Source organism: Quercus robur, chromosome 4 (assembly GCF_932294415.1).
Source record: "Quercus robur chromosome 4, dhQueRobu3.1, whole genome shotgun sequence".
Lineage (NCBI taxonomy): Eukaryota > Viridiplantae > Streptophyta > Magnoliopsida > Fagales > Fagaceae > Quercus > Quercus robur.
This window is the reverse complement of record NC_065537.1, coordinates 48,543,261-48,561,160: the sequence shown is the minus strand read 5'-3', so window position 1 is coordinate 48,561,160 and position 17,900 is coordinate 48,543,261. Positions and strand designations below refer to the sequence as shown.

Genomic DNA, 17,900 nt, shown 5'->3' with positions numbered 1-17,900 from the left:
ATACGTGGAAAAATTTGAATTCGTTAAATGTAAGATATCGTGAAAATTCAATGGAAAATTGTATACATTAGATGTACAAAATGTCCATATTTGAGGAAAAATTCGAATTCATTTAATGTACAATAGTGAAAATTCAATGGAAAATTGTGTACATTAAATACACAGAAAGTCCAAATTTGAGGAAAAATTCGAATTCGTTGAATGTACGATATCATGAAAATTCAATGAAAAATTGTGTACGTTGGATGGACAGATAGTCCAAATTCATAGAAAAATTCAAATTCATTGAACATACGATATTGTGCAAATTCAATGGAAAATTCTATACATTAGATATATAGAAATTACAGATTCATGAAAGAAAATTGAATTCGTTAAATGTACGATATCGTTAAAATTCAATGACAAATTAAGTACAGTAGATGGACAAATAGTCCAATTACATGAAAATATTTGAATTCAATAAATGTACGATAACGTGAAAAGTCAATGGAAAACAATGTACATTAAATGTACAAAAGGCTCAAATTCTTGAAAAAATATGAATTCATTGAATCTATGATATCGTAAAAATTCAGTGGAAAACTCTGTACAATATATGGACAGAAAATTTGGATTTGTAGAAAAATTCAAATTTGTTGAATGTACGATATCGTGAAAATTCAATGGAAAATTGTGTACATTAAACGTATAGAAAGTCTGAATTTGTTGAAAAAATCAAATTCATTGAATGTACAAAATCATCAATATTCAATGGAAAATTGAGTACATTAGATGGACAGATAGTCCAAATACATGGAAAATTTTGAATTCGTTAAATGTACAATATTGTGAAAATTCAGTAGAAAATTGTGTACACTAAATGTATATATTGTCTAAATTCGTAGAAAAAATCAAATTCGTTGAATGTATGAAATCATCAAAATTCAATGGAAAATTGAGTACATTAAATAGTACAAAAAGTGTGAATTCGTTGAATGTACAAAATCATCAATATTCGATGGAAAATTGAGTACATTAGATGGATAGATAGTCCTAATACGTGGAAATGAATTCGTTAAATGTACGATATTGTGGAAATTCAATAGAAATTTGTGTACATTAAATGTACAAAAAGTTCAAATTCATTGATGAATTCAAATACGTTAAATGTACGATATCGTGAAAATTCAGTGGAAAATTGTGTACACTAAATGTATAGATTGTATGAATTCGTAGAAAAAATCAAATTCGTTGAATGTACGAAATCATCAAAATTCAATGGAAAATTGAGTACATTGGATGAACAGATAGTCCAAATACATGGAAAAATTTGAATTCGTTAAATGTACAATATCGTTAAAATTCAATGGAAAATTGAGTACATTAGATGGACAGATAGTCCGAATACATGGAAAAATTCGAATTCAAAAAATGTACAATATCGTTACAATTCAATGGAAAATTGTGTACATCAGATGTACAAAAAGTCCAAATTCCTAGAAGAATTCCAATTCGGTGAATGTACAATGTCGAGAAAAATCAACGGAAAATTGTGTACATTATATGTATAGAATGTTCGATTCATGGAAAATTTTGAATTCATTGAATGTACAAAATCGTCAAAATCCAATGGAAAATTGAGTACATTAGATGGACAAATAGAAATATGTGGAAATTTTTGAATTTATTGAATGTACGATATCGTGAAAATTCAATGAAAATTTATGTATAGTAGATGTACAGAAAGTTTGTATTCGTGAAAAAAATTGAATTTGTTGAATATACGATATCGTAAAAATTTAATGGAAAATTGTGTACATTAGATGTACAAAAAGTCCATATTTGAGGAAAAATTTGAATTCGTTGAATGTATGACAGTGAAAATTCAATGGAAAATTGTGTGCATTAGATACACAGAAAGTCCAGATTTTAGGAAAATTTCGAATTCGTTGAATGTATGATATCATGAAAATTCAATGGAAAATTATGTACGTTGGATGGACAGATAGTCCAAATTCGTAGAAAAATTCAAATTCATTGAACATCCGATATTGTGCAAATTCAATGGAAAATTCTATACATTAGATATACAAAATACGAATTCATGAAAGAAAATGGAATTCGTTAAATGTACAACATCATTAAAATTCAATGAAAAATTGAGTACAGTAGATGGACAGATAGTCCAACTACATGAAAAAATTCGAATTCGATAAATGTATGATAACGTGAAAAGTCAATGGAAAACAATGAACATTAAATGTACAAAAAGTTTGGATTCTTGAAAAAATACAAATTCGTTGAATCTACGATATCGTGAAAATTTAGTGGAAAACTGTGTACAATAGATGGATAGAAATTCCAGATTTGTAGAAAAATTCAAATTCGTTGAATATACAATATCGTAAAAATTCAATGAAAAACTGTGTATGTTAGATGTACAAAAAGTTCGTATTCATTCATAAATTCGAATTCATTAAATATACGATATTGTGAAAATTAAGTGGAAAATTGTGTACATTAAATGTACAGAAAGTTCAAATTCATTGAAAAAATCAAATTCATTGAATGTACGAAATCATTAATATTCAATGGAAAATTAAGTACATTAGATGGATAGATAGTCTGAATACGTGGAAAAATTTGAATTCGTTAAACGTACGACATCGTGAAAATTTAATGGAAATTTGTGTACATTAAATGTACAAAAAGTCCAAATTCATGGAAGAATTTGAATTCATTAAAGGTCTGTTTAAATACTGCTTATTACTGAAAACTGAAAACATTGTAACGAAATAATTTTTAAATATGTGAATAGTGCCGTGAGACCCAGTTTTAAAGTTAGATTTGCTGAAATCCGTACTCGCGGGTCCCGTGAACAGTGCATAAGACTCATAGAAAAACACCAAACGCAGGCATTGAAATAATTTCAGTGCAATCCAAACATAGGCTAAATGTACGATATCGTGAAAATTCAATGGAAAATTGGGTAAATTAAATATATAGAAAGTCTGAATTCATTGAAAAATCAAATTCTTTGAATGTACGAAATCATCAAAATTCAATGGAAAAACTGAGCACATTGGATGGACAGATAATCCGAATACATGGAAAAATTCGAATTCATTAAATGTACAATGTACAATATCGTGAAAATTCAATGGAAAACTATGTACATTAGATGGCCAGAAAGTCCGAATTCGTAGAAAAATTCAAATTCAGTGAATTTATGATATTGTGAAAATTCAATGGAAAACAGTGTATGTTAAATGTACAAAAAGTTCGCATTCGTTCAAAAATTCAAATTCATTAAATATACGATATCATAAAAATTCTGTAGAAAATTATGTACATTAAATGTACAGAAAGTTCGAATTTATTGAATGTACGAAATCATCAATATTCAATGGAAAATTGAGTACATTAGATGGACAAATAGTTCGTATACGTGGAAAAATTTGAATTTGTTAAATGTACAATATCGTGAAAATTGAATGGAAATTTGTGTACATTAAATGTACAGAAAGTCCAAATTCGTGGAAAAAATTCAAATTTGTTAAATGTACGATATCGTGAAAATTGTACACATTAAATGTATAGAAAGTCTAAATTCGTTGAAAAAATCAAATTAGTTGAATGTACAAAATCATCAAAATTCAATGAAAAAATGGTACATTAGATGGACAAATGGTCCAATGACCTGGAAAAATTCGAATTCGTTAAATGTATGAATTTACACATTGGATTTGTCAAAAATGTACATACGTTAGATAAGTTGAATGTACACAATTGTGTAAATTCAACGGAAAAAAGCATACATTAGATGTACAAATTGTCTAGATTAGTATAAAAATTGTGTACGTTTTTCAAAAAATTGCGTATGTTGAAAGTATAGAATTGTGAGTGAGCTAAACAAGCAAAGAAGATGAAGGTAGGAAGTGAGATTGGAGATTCCCATACTAAAGAGGAAAGGGTTTTCTACTTTGGCTATAGCTCCTGCTGATCCTCTTGTTTTGAAGGTTTGTGAGGCAATAGATTTATTTTCATTGTTTTTAGTGTCTGAGATGGATGGATAGGAGTTGTGTAAGAAAATACTTGAGTGCACTTTTTCTAGGGTTTCGTGGTGGGTCTAGAGAACCAAGTGTGTAACAATGAGATGCGGGGAACTTGGATATTATAATTTCTCTATTAGATAACAAATAAAAAAAGACATTAAGCTTCACACAAATATTTTTATGGTTTTGGGCTTTAAGTGTGTTCCCCATCCAAGTCGGTAGGTGGCTAATGTATTGGATTGGTCCATATACCCGCCCAATGAGAAATCTACTAATACAATAACATTACTACTAGAACACCAAGTCATTTCTATTTTTATTATTTGATTTTTTTTTTTTTTTGAATTGATAATTTTATTTATATATATTAATGGTAACCTTGAAATTGTACGCCTTTACCGAAATATTCTATTCTAATAGACAAAACAAAACGAATTCTAAAACAATATTCAGTTTTTTGGTTAAACATTTAAAAATTATCTAAAAATTTTGGCATTTGGTTCATTATTGAGCTTATGAACTTGTGAAACCTACCCTAGAGAATGACATGGAAAAGTGCATGAGCATGTGATTATATAAGCTCATAAATCTATCCTAGGAGATGATATGGAAAATGCATGTGCATGTAGACATACGCAAAAAGCATAAACATGTGAATAATTTGTTCTAGAAATAAAGACTAGAAAGCATACTTAAACATGTGATTGCATGACGTTAACTAGAAAAGCAAATTGCATGACAAAATTGATGAAGCTTACCTTACTCCATAGCGTAGCATTTTATAGCAAGCTCTCTCCAAGCGTTTTTCCTAACGCTAAAAGACACAAGAAACTCAATGTTTTAAAATCTATAAAATGTGAAAACAATATCATTTGACAAAGAAAATATTATTATTTTAATATAGTTGTGGAGTCCAAGTGTTATTTATGTATGAGTTTGATTGCTGCTGGGATTAGGTGGATTGAGCTTGTTATTTAGGTTTGAATATATTTAATTTAATTTTGGGTTGGGCTTATTATATGGCTTTTCAAATTGGGCTTTTGTTTGATAGAGCTTGTGTTTTAAGTTGTGAGGTCGGGAAACCATATCACTCATACAAAACCATAAAGATATATGTAAGTAAATACATAATTATCCATCAAAAAGTAAGTGCAAAACTCCAAATATACACATCAAACAAGTTACACCGTATTTATCTTAAACAAAGACAAGTAGAACTAAGAATTTAAAGATGATTGAAAAAACTTAGAAAATGTTTAAAATGCTTTCAAACAACTTTCTAATGGTTGAGGAGCTGCTTTGCAATTTTTGAGAAGTTGGAAGGCTTTCTTGCCATTTTAGAAAAGATTTGAGGACAAAATGGTATTTTAGGAACTTTGGGGGGTCAAAAAACAACTTTGAGAAAGTTCTAGAGTCAAAACATAAATATAGGAAAGTTTAAGTTCAAAATGCAACTTTTTACAATTTTTGGCAATGTTCTAGGGTTAATTCATAAAATATGGGAAAAGTTTCAGGTCAAAATACAATTTGAAAGTTTTAGGGTCAAAACATAAATATGAGAAAGTTCAAGGTCAAAATGCAATTTTAAGATAGTTTTGGGCTCAAAACAAAATATAAAAAACTTTCAGGTCCAAATGCAATTTTTGAAAGTTTTAAGATAAAAAAATGCAATTTATTGATGGCATTTTAGTTACTAAAAAAAAAAAAAAATCATCGCTAGTTAGTGTGGGTTTATTTCCAAGGTGTGGAACTTAAAGTGCGTCTTTTTAAAGAGGATTGGGCCTAAAGCTTAACATTGGGGGGCTACTGGTTGAGCTAAAGCCTAGAGCTCATTGGCAATATACTAATTTCAATTTTTTATGGCCAAAAGTTAAAAGAAACTGATATTTAAGTACAGTCTATCACATAAAAACATAGAGGTAGTCTATCCATACAATCAATTGTATAGGAATTTGTATGAAAATATTCTGAAATTGCTCAAATATTACCTGAGTAGGGTCCACTTCCCCTTGGATGATATTCAATATTGAACCAGTTTTTTGCTGAAGCGCTCATTTAGAATTTCCAACAGATATGAACCCATACCTGCACCATTTTAAGTGAGATCACACAAAAAAATACACAAGTAAGGAAGCACTTCAAGCATTCATGCACATGCAACTGTGCAAATACTACAAAATACAAAAGATAAGTAAAAGACACCCGTCACTGGGTTAAAATTTAATGATAATAATTGTGCTTGAGGTTCTCATAATTCCATTTTTTATTCATCTTTAAACTGCCAAGTGCAATCTGAATTTAGTCCAACACCCAGCACAAAGCATTTCAGTTCATTATCTAAATTTGAAATTATGAATCAGCTCTAATTTCCATTAAAATAACGCCAAAGAGTAAATGTAAGATTTACTTTATTTACTCAGCAATGCCGTAAAAGGATAAGTGTTGTCCCCAAATATATAAAATATTTTAAGGTTTTATAGGTGAACAGTAAACACAGAGTAGTAAGAACTTAAGCCTGTTCCTCCAGCAATAGAGTGACATAAAACAAAACCCTCAAGACTATCACTTCCATCTGCTTCTCTATCAATCATGTCCATTATATCCTCTTCAACACCCTTCCCCTGATCATAAATTAACCATACGACCAATATAAAAAGCAGATAAAATATGCTTTAAACAAGCAAGAGAAATCTGAAAAATAATTTAAGCATTTAAAGTATAAACTGGATTGAACATCATGACCTTTCTTGCAAAAGCCCGCAAATAATGAATCTCTGAATGACTAAAGCATGAGTGATTAACAGAAATGGTCACTATTTACACTCAAAAGTATTTATTTAAATCTTGCTGCCCACTAGCTCACATGACAGATTGTGCTTATGTGTTTTTTTTTTATGCCTCCTTTAATTTCAATCCATTTCATCAAGTCCTGACACACGTCATCTGCTATTAAGGGTGGTGGAGAGGGCCAAGAAGATTAAATAGGGTGACTTAACCAGGTTCATAGCATATGTAAATTACGCAAAACTCTAAAAAAGGGAAATGTGTGTGTGTGTATATATAGTTCAACTGATTCAATTTGATTATTAACCAAAATAAGAAAACATACATCTTGGGCATTTAAATAACCTGGCTCAAGGTTTACGACGACAAAAGGGGCATTAATGCATGAGTTGGCTAAGAAGCTTATTTGATGAACAAGTCAAAACAAAGGCTGTCAATCGTTACTTCCTGCTATCCCAATTCATCAATGGATATTGGACTAGCTAAGAAGCTTATCAAATCAGAAGCCCAATTAATAAGTTCAAAAACTAAAGAGAACAAGAAAAAAATATCCCAAGAAATGTATGCTAAAAAACTATTAGAACTAGGTTCAAAATTTTATATTCTAATTAATTTTTACAGCGCAGAGAATCAAATTGGATTATATAGTTGATAATAATCACTGTAGATGCAACCCTCCAAACCGTGCTCTCCACACTAGGCTACTACAAAGCTTAAAAACTACTAATTTTGCTGAAAATATTTATTTTTCTCTTCCGTAAGTCCATTAGGAATTGGGTTTGCTTATTAAATCCACAAAATGGGTTTCTGCTAAAAATGATTAAGTCCACTTGCATACATATCCTACACCACAAACCAAGATTTACCAACTAGGTTTTAAACTATTTCTAACATTCTCGCAAAATCAAAAAATAGGGTGGTTATCCAAAGCTTAAAACTACTAATGAATGCTGAAAAAGTCAATATTTTTCCCTTCAATTAGGAACTGGATTTGTTTATTAAATCTTTTCAGCTAAAAATGATTTAAGTCCACTTGCATACATACCCGACACCAAAAACCAAGATTTACCAACCGGTTTTTCAACTATTTCTACAATTCTATCAAATTTCAAGGAACAAGTTATCAAAAAGAGAGGGAAAGTGAGAGAGGAACTGAAATTGCATACCTTTCTGAGTGTAGGGACTGGTGGGTTTGTGTTGGAAATAAAGCCGGAGATGCCAAAAGCTTGGGAAAGGAAGATGCCCAAGAAAGCTTCCACATGTAGACAAAACCAGAAACACTGCCAAAAACATGAGACAACAACAGGTGGACAATCATGCATCGATCAAAGAAAACCAATACATATTGAAAAAATAAATCCCAAATTCTCAGCATATAATCCTCTAAAACTAAAACCACTCATCAGGGGAAGACTTCAATTTTAAGTATACAATTTGTTTTTGCAAAATGTAAGTTTCAAGCACATTCCACCAAAAATAAAATAGATATAAAAAAAATTGACACGTGCATTAACACAGATTAACTAAAAATTCAATAAATCAACCAAAACCATTACTGCCAACATAATCAAACCAAAACTGCAATAAGAGTGAAAGATCTCAATTGTATGGCTCGTAATGCCATTCGAATTAGAGCTCAGTAGCCAAAACAACATTCATTGAGAATCAAAAATACACAATCTCAAACTAAGTCTACAAAAATTAGGTCTACAAATTGCACAATGCAGACTTAATCCACATACAAGTCTAGAAAATTTAGGTTTACAAATTGCACAGTTCAAATCAAAACCCTATCATTTGCCCAGAATTTCCCAAGCAAATGAAAAACGAACCTTCTCAGTAACAAATTTTCAATTTCACAATAACGAATCTGAAATAACTAACCTCCCTCCTCTTACGCGTTCGAGTCCGAAGGTCTGACATGCGCGGCGGCGGAAAAGGCAGCGCTGCCGGGGAAGGACAGAAATCCGGAATTCTCTGGATCTTGATTGTCGAGGAAGAGATCCTCTTGAACTCTAAACGCACCGTGAGCGCACACGATCGCGAAGCCGAGCATCAACGCCGAGATGAGGAACGATACGACGGTGGTGAGGAAAACGACGGCGACAGTTAAGAGCGAGAGACCGATCTCGCAATCGGAGAACGTGCGGCCGAGAATGACGAGAGGCTGATCGGAAAGTCTAGGCAGATAGGAGAGAGAGAAGAACGAAGAGAGAGATACTGAGATAGGGTGAGAGGGGAAGGGGAGAGAGAGGATTGTGAGCGAGAGAGAGATATATATAAATTTTTGATTTTGCATAAGTAAAGCGTGTTAAGGGTATTTTTGTACTTTTGATTTTGAATAAATTAGGCGGCAGGATTTTGAAATTTTTGAAGGGTATTTTTGTACTTTTGATTTAAATGAGGTTTTTTTTTTTTTTTTTTTTTTTGAGAAAAGGGTAAGACAAATTTTATTACAGAAAATCAGTTTGAAACAATTTCCAAATCAGAAGGTAGTACTGATTTAAATGAGCTAGTATACTTATTTGTCATTTTATGAAATTTTTTATGAAAAAATAAGAAAGTAATTAAATAATTTAACAGTTTTTTCAATTTTTAATTAAAAGTTCCTTAAATTAAATGGTTAATGTATGTCCTACTGTATGTCCTAAATGCACACATTAACCAGATGCTTTTTTTTTTTTATTATTGTTATCCTTTTAGAGTTTCAAAAGGTCAAGGGATTAGCACGTAGTCAGAATTTAATTGTAATGTGAATGATAAAGGACTAGAATTCTCAGGTTACAAAAGGCTATTCTAAATAGCCTCTTTGAGACATTGTAAATTGCCTTTACTTACCTGCTTTATAAAATTTTATCTTTGAATATTTCATAGCACTTTGAGCCTAGATATTGATATATGATTGTTTCAACTTCAATCTTGTTAGAATAATGGCTACATGATTGAATTCACGCTTTCGCAACAACTTAATTTTTAGAAGATGAAATTATGAACTTATGACAGGAATGAATTTATCTTTTTTTTTTTTTTTTTTTGGGTTCATAGAAAGAACTTTTATTCCACAAATAGACAATTTCAAAATGTTGAAGGGAACCAGCGAACCAGCTCCAAATACAGATGGCTAGTTGATGTCAATGCAAAAAGTCAACACAAGCACTTTAATATAGAATGTCTCATATTATGCTAAGAGCACTCACAGCAGTGGTGCTATATAGGTATAATGCTATTTTTTAGCTCCAACTATCAAAAATCCTTCACGCAGCAGAGGAGCTAAATCTAAAAAATTTAGCTCCTCAGCTACAGTGCACATCTATCTTTAGATGTGCACTGTAGCTCAAAGCTAAAAAAAAAAATATTTTTTTATTACACCCTCTCTCCTCTCTCTCATTAAAATATTCAATTCATTTTCTCTCTGTCTCTCTCTCTCCGGCTTCTCCTCTTTCCTCTTTCTTCCTCAAATTTTTTTTTCTCTCTAGCTCATCGGTCTCTCATCTCCCTCATCCCTCAGCTCACCGGTCTCTCCATCTCGCCAGTCTCCGTCATCCTCAGCTCGCCGATCAATTTTTTTTCTCTCTAGCTCGCCGGCCTTCCTCATCTCCCTCATCCCTCATCTCTCTAGCTCGACTGCCCAGCGCCGACCAAAGCCCAGCCCAGCGCCGACCACTCCTCACACTGGGCTGGGCTGAGCTTCGGTGGATTTTTGTACTTGTGCTCATTCCTTTTGCGCCGACCGAAGCCCATTCTTTTATGCTCGTTGTGGATTATTTTTTATTTTTGCTGTGGACTGCCGGTAGTGGTGGTGGTGGTGGTGGAGGAGGATGTTTGTGCTGTGTGGTGGTGGTGGAGGATGTTTGTGCAATGGTGGTGTGCTGGGTTTGTCTCCGATTGAGGATTTGGGTTTTTTTTTTTTTTTTTTTTTTTTTTTTTCTGTTGTGTACTGGTGGTGTTGGTGTTCGTGGTGGTGGTGGTGGAGTTTGTGCTATGGTGGTGTGCTGGGTTTGTCTCCAATTGAGGATTTGGGTTTTTTTTTTTTTTTTTTCTATTGTGTACTGGTGGTGGTGGGGGTGGTGGAGGAGGAGGAGGATGTTTGTGCCGTGTGGTGGTGGTGGAGGATGTTTGTGCTATGGTGGTGGTGATATATTTTTTTATTATAGTAGAAATATTACTATTTTATAGTAGTAGAAATATTATTTTATTGTGATGAATATATTATTTTATTGTATTGAAAGCTAAAATAGATCCACTGCTGCAGCATGTGTGTAGGTAAAATAGATAAAGTAACTTTTGATGGAGCTAAATTGCTAAAAATTTAGCTCCACTGCTATGGATGCTCTAAGTGGCATAGCAAATTTTGCACGTGCGCACGCACACACACACATAAATATATATAAAATCTTCCTATATCATGACTTTTAAAAATCTAACTCTCATTTAGGGTACGTTTGGATACCGCTTTATTTTGCTAAAAACTGCAAACACTGTAGCAAAATAATTTTTAAATGTGTGAATAGTGCCATGAGACCCATTTTTAATGAAAATTTTGTTAAAAAAAGAAATTTGTGGATCCCATGGACAGTGCACGGGACCCACTTGAAAACAAACCACAACCACAAAATGCTTCTCAAAAAAAAAAAAAAAAAGAGAAATGCAAAACGCTGGACGTTGGGAAATTCATCAGTACCCAAAAGGGTACTAAGGGTTCGTTTGGTTGGAGGAGTGGAAAAGTGGGAGGATGGAAAAGTGGAATGATGGAAAATATTTAGTTTTCCCTCGTGTGTGTTTGGTTGGAGGGATGGAAAAATGGGAGAGTGGAAAACTCTTTTGTTTGATTGAAAAGAAAAGTGGGAGGATAGAAAATGTAGTTTATAAAAATTGACTATTATACCCTTGTTACATGATAGGTAAGAAATAAATTTATTTGTACTTATTAAATAATATAAAATTTACCAACAATTATATTTTTTAATGAGAAGTGTTACATCCACAACATTTTTCGCAATACTTTCACAAGAATCACAACAAAATTTATATGGAAAGTTGTTACTAGTTCTAATTTGAACCCACTACTGAAATTATTTTTTTACTCACCAATATTAACTAATAACAATCTGTTACTTAAAATTTATTGTGAAAATATTGTGGTAACATTTCTCAATTAAGATTTTTTATTCTTTATATTATTTCTCTTTTCTCTCAATTCATTTCATCCATACATTTTTTTTTTCTCATACACGTTTGTCCTTATCTCTTCATCTCCCCTTTCTTTTCTTTCTTTTTCTCCCTCATTCAAGAAGTGCTCTCATTCTCTCTTTTTTTTTCTCCAACTCTCGCTCTCTGTTTGTTTGTTTTTTTTCTTCCTCCATACACGTTTGTTTTTATCTCTTTATCTCCCCCTTCTTTTCTTTCTTTTTCTCCCTCATTCAAGAAATGCTGTCATTTTCTCTCTTTTTTCTCCAACTCTCGCTCTCTGTTTTTGTTTTTTTTTTTTTTTTACTTGATTCCAGAATAGTCGTTGTGTTTGTGAAGAGGGTAGGTGGGAGAGGGCATTATGGTAAAAGTGCTATGAAAGAATTTTCTCTCTAGGTTTTTCCTGCCAATTTGGGAGGAAGAAATTTGTGGGCCCGAGAGAGAAAATAATCTCCCAGGTTTTCCTTCCTTCCTATTTTCTTCAATTTGCCAAACAGTGGAAAACACTGTTTTCCTCAGCATTTTCCTCACTATGTTTTCCATCCTTCCTAAATTCACCCCAACCAAACACAGTGTTAATGTCATTGCTATGCAAATCATCAACCAAATAATGGTAAAAAAAAATGTTATAGATGAGATCATGAAAAATGTAATAAAACTAATGTAATAAAAATAAATAAATAAATAAAACTCTCTACAAAGTTTAGGGACTAAAATAATATTTTGCCTAAAAAATTATTACGCACAACGCGCGGGACTGCAACTAATATTACCTAAATGTGAAATAGTTAGAACGCCTAGGATGGAGCAGCCTAAATACGAAGATTATACAATTTAAATAATTTGTATGCCAAATGAATTGCTAACAAGTTGGCTTCCTCGTAACATGGTAAACTTTGGTATCTATGTTACCAAAGAAATCAATTTTATTGAGCAAACTCTTCAAGAATCATCTTAAGTGGCTCAATGCCATGGTTATTAAATCATTGAATGACACTGTCTTTTTGGTTTGAGGGGAGAGAGGGGGAGTAGGGTAGAGTAGAATTTGCCTAAATTAGCCTATTTTCAACCAACTCTACTCTACTCCCCTCCACTTCCCCTTCCTTCCACCTCAATCCAAATGGTCCCTAAGATTATTCTCCTCTACAACCAACCTTTTCACACGATGCATATATTGTAATATGTCAATACCTGCCTTAAACCCACCATAATGCCAACGTTCTTGGCCTAGCAACACCTCTGGTGGCATCCTAGTTCAACGGCTCTTCAATTGAACTATTAGTTTGGGATTATTAACAAGGATGTGATTGTGAGCAATAGCCCATATTCATTAATTTGAAAATACACTATTCTATTGGTGGATGTAAAGAGGAGTTTTACAATGGATCCTTAATGAATTTAAACTAAAAAACTCTGTACTTGTCACCTACACCACCATAAGAGAATTCTTACTTCAACTTCTCAATCCTATTTTGCTATTGAGACAATACGAAATGTTGCTTAAGCTCATGCTAGTTATTATGCAAGTAAATGACATCTCACTCAATCTCAATAGGTAGTTCTTGTCAAGCAAGGAGAGAATTCAGTACAATGCGACTGATCGTTACCTCCCAATGATATAATGCTAAACGACTATCACTTTGAAGACAGTTTCCTTTCGGTATAGTGGTGTTAGTTACAATTGTTGAGTTAGTTTGAAGTCTGTAGTACTTACTGATATGATATGTATTGTTACAACAAATTGTAGAGCTATAAAGATTAGATAGGCTTCAATACACATATAGACACAAGTATAAATACATATCAATGTACTACAGATTGAGGTATTTGAATAAGATTGAATTCATTTTTAACTTCCTAAATTCCTGGCGCATCCTCCCCCCTCACTCTGCATTCATTTATTCTATCATTCCTTTACTGCAACACACTTCATTTAGTTCACATTTGCCATATGAACAGGTAAGGTCGGCAAGTTCAAAAGAGTGCTCTTGATAAGAGTAATATTGCCTTTCTATACACACACACACAGCATTTTCCAAACCACTACTTTGGAACAGCCCCAAAATATAAACAACCACCCTCAATAAAATCTTGAATAACATTTTCTTTTGGATAAATAACAATATTTATTAATAAAAAAAAGACATGTTGCCAATGTACACTAAAATCTTGAATAATATTTAGGCGAAGAACCTAAATATTATTGGTTATACAACCTAAGATATAGGTGACAATTCACCTTTCAACCCAAAATGCCTGTCATCGCCCCCCTCTCATTCTTTACTCAAATTCACCTTCTTTCTAGACAAAGCCTCAAAGCAAAGCATAAAGTGAAGATAATGAAGCAGATCAAGATTTGCCTCGTAAAGAAAACACTATTAAATGTGAACGGAAATCACCATAACCTTCATATTGTCAGTTGCCTCCCAGAAACTAGATAGTTAACATTACAGTCAGTCTCTCTCTCTTTCTTCCTTTTTGCGCCTCTCCACCAATTATTCTACCAAAACACAATGGAGATAAAGAATCAGGTTAATCCATGTTTTTTTTTTTTCTTGATAGATAACTTAAAAATATTATTAATAAAAGAGCCAAACCGAGTACATTGGGGATGTACTATGGGGGCACAAATCAGCAACCAAAATTACAACGATCAAGTAATACAAGAAGGGAAGAACAAGAAAAATGAGAAAAGACCACACTCCAACAAAAGAGAGTGTGCAAGAAAAAAAACTTAATCTCTAGCATAGAACGTTCACATCTCTCAAAACTTCTAGCATTCCTTTCACGCCAAATGAACCATATCAAAAAATGAGACACTAGTCTCCAAAAATCTACGTTACGATGTCGCCCAAACTTACCCTGCCAAGACTCAAGCAACTCAACTTAATCCATGGTTTTGAAACCATACATTTAAAAAGAACTGAATATTAAAGAGATTTATGGTTTTAAGGTCGGACTGAAATTCCACTGAATGTCAAACCATCATGAAGAATATAAATATATACATTAATTTCGTAAGAATAGCAAAATTAATTAAAAAAAACTAAATGAATTTAGATATTTTTCCAATGTAATTTCTCAACTATATAGGAAAATAAAAAAGAAATAGTATTGGAATCAGCTTCATTTGATGGAGTAGAGCCCGTTTCCATTTCCATTTTATTCTATAAGATTAAAATAAGAACAATAACAATTTTCAAATAAAAAGTGTATTATTCCAAATTGTTCTAACACTAAAACAAGATCATGACAGAAATTCAGCAAAACAGTAAAGTTTATAAAAACCCAATAAAAAACAAGACATTGAACAAGTATACTGTATACAATAATCAAAGAACATAACATTCACAATAATTTAGAAAAAAAAACAAAAAAACAAAAATTTGCAAGAGGGGTTTTGTCATTTCAGATTGGTGTACCAGGTGTATTTTGTGCAAATCTGATAGGGAGGGCATTGATCACTAATTTTTGCATTGTGGGGTGGCAGGTGAGCTTTGGGCTTTCAATTTGTCTCTGTTGGGTAAATTTGATTACTTCTTGTTCTGCAACCGGCTAAAACTGCTAGAACTGGCCACTGTTTTCTAAACCAAGAAGTTCAAACGTGACTTGTATAGGTTACAAATTTTTTTCCAAAACTAGTTTTTTAGGTTTTAAAAATCTAAGGGCTGGTTCTCAGTTAACCTGGTTGGGCAGACTAGTCCGGTCAGGGTTTTAAAACAGAGGTTAATCATCCTTGGACCAAATGACATTTCCTCCCCCTTGTAAGTGATGAATGGAGGTTGAGGTCACAAGTTCAATCTAATGTGAAGCACATGAGTTGCAACTTAACTATCCAAAAAAAATAAAGCTAAGACGGTAAAAAGTTCTTCTTGTTCTGCTAAAATCTATCCATGTGTTTTATTGTTCAAATGCTGGTTTCAATTTCAGAATCATTAAAAACACATCAAATAGAGATAATATGACGCATAGGTTTGTTAATACAAAATGATGGTGAAAAAAATCATAACCACTCTGCCAAACTTCGATCACAGTTATGCTAAACTTATAAAGCAAACATCAGTGACTGTATGGATCCGGCAGAATCTGTAATGTTCATGTCATCTTCGCATAGGTTGCCTCTAATTGTGCATGGTTAATTACCTTCCACTTCATAGGAGCACTTATATTCTAATTTTTTAGGGCATGTTACACAAGAACTAGGGTCTCTAAAGGTTAATGTATTAATTTTGAGTGGCTAATTAATCTTCTAAATCAACAACCAACTATAGATTACTTCACAAGAGTATAGAAGTTACGCATCTTAATATTAGAATACATATTAAAAAAAAAAACCACTTTTTCATGTTACTGATGATCACTTCATAAGATCATCAATAAGAGCAGCTAGACCAAACAGACTCACCCACCTCTTTTGACCACTAGGTTAGTTTCACTATAAAATTTCAAAATTCTAAGAAGCCATTTTTATTTCAGCTAAAAGACCATAACAAGGCAAGACTCTAGGTCATCATCCGTCAAACAACAGTGCACCACACTCAGCAGATAAGCATCAAATACACTTGGGGCAGGAATAAAAACTGCACCAAGAAGCTTAGGTTAAGAATAACCCAATAAGCAATCACTTGTAAGTCTTGATTTTCATTTTGGCAGAACTAGTTCAATTGAAATCAAGTGCTTACACAATTCAAATTTTGATTAAATTAACGGACAAAACGACTGTTCTCATACAATATATAATAAGGTCAAACAACTCAAATAACAAACTGACATAGCAGAGCATGGGCTATTTAAGTGATGCTGCCTACAAGTATGCATTGGGACTCAAATAAAATTTAACTTAACATGAAAGAAAAGCTAGATTGCACAGTCAGTGCATTAAAACTTTGTTAGGGCTGTAACTGAGTAACCTGTTTAGGGCTAATTATTATAGTTTCATTCGTAGCAAAATGCAGAGTAAAAATTTCCAAAGTTTTAAGTGAAGTGGCTCTATGTTAGATGAAGATATTGGAGACCAGATGTTTCAGTTGAAGAAGATTGCACAGGAACAAAGGAAATTTTCTACAATTTCTTAATTGATTTCTAAAGATAGGATAAATAATAAGTTTAAGAGTTTGAAATTGTAAAAGGGTTTAGAGATTGAATTTTGAACATAATAGCAGGGTACATAGCAAAGAAGTCTAACAAATTGTGCAGAAACAAATCACAGCTATTTTCAGGAAAGCAACAAAGGATTTAAGATGGGGTGGTTCAAGGGGTTAATTAGCAGTGAAGGCAAAAATTATATGGGGTGCTTCAACAAATAAGACATTGGTTTGTTTTAAATCGTAAAAGAGGATGCTTTTCAGAAGCTTTGAGCAATACCTATGAACCATATCCGTCAAAAGTAAAAGTGCAAGGAGAAGAGAGAGAGTGAGGATGCATCAAAACCTTTTGTTATTAACTAAAACTTTAGTGCCCTAGAGACATAGATAAGAACCTTCTAAACGCTCAGCTGTTCTCAACAGCCTCAAAACTGCAGTTTTTTCTTTTCACAAAATACACCATTTAGGCAAAGTGGTATAACCATTCCAAATCCCATTATTGTTGTGCCTTCTGCACCTTACTTCCCACCATCTTAATATCTTAACAACGTACTAGGGCAGCCAATAAACCTTTTTTTAATTGGTAAATTCAACGATAACAAGGCAGCCAATAAACCAGAAACAAGGAAACATTTGCAGCCAAAACCAAACAACAATTAATCAGTAACAGGTTATCAACATTTTCTCTCCGCTGCCATTGGAAATACAACAGCAGTTCCTAATAATAATTTTCTATTGAAGATATTCTTTACTAATTAAAAATTTTCCTAAAGCTGCAGTCTTGCACAAAGAGCATTTAAGAACACCT

At 32.6% G+C, this 17,900-nt stretch overlaps 1 long non-coding RNA gene across 1 annotated transcript; it reads right to left on the bottom strand.

The window, feature by feature from the left end:
• Positions 1 to 4,576: 4,576 nt before the first annotated feature.
• Positions 4,577 to 6,701, bottom strand: LOC126724470 (uncharacterized). Its single transcript, XR_007654995.1, has 3 exons — positions 6,547 to 6,701; positions 6,026 to 6,122; positions 4,577 to 4,851 (listed from the first exon to the last, which is right to left on the bottom strand). It is a non-coding gene; the product is annotated as an uncharacterized LOC126724470 (long non-coding RNA).
• Positions 6,702 to 17,900: the final 11,199 nt, after the last annotated feature.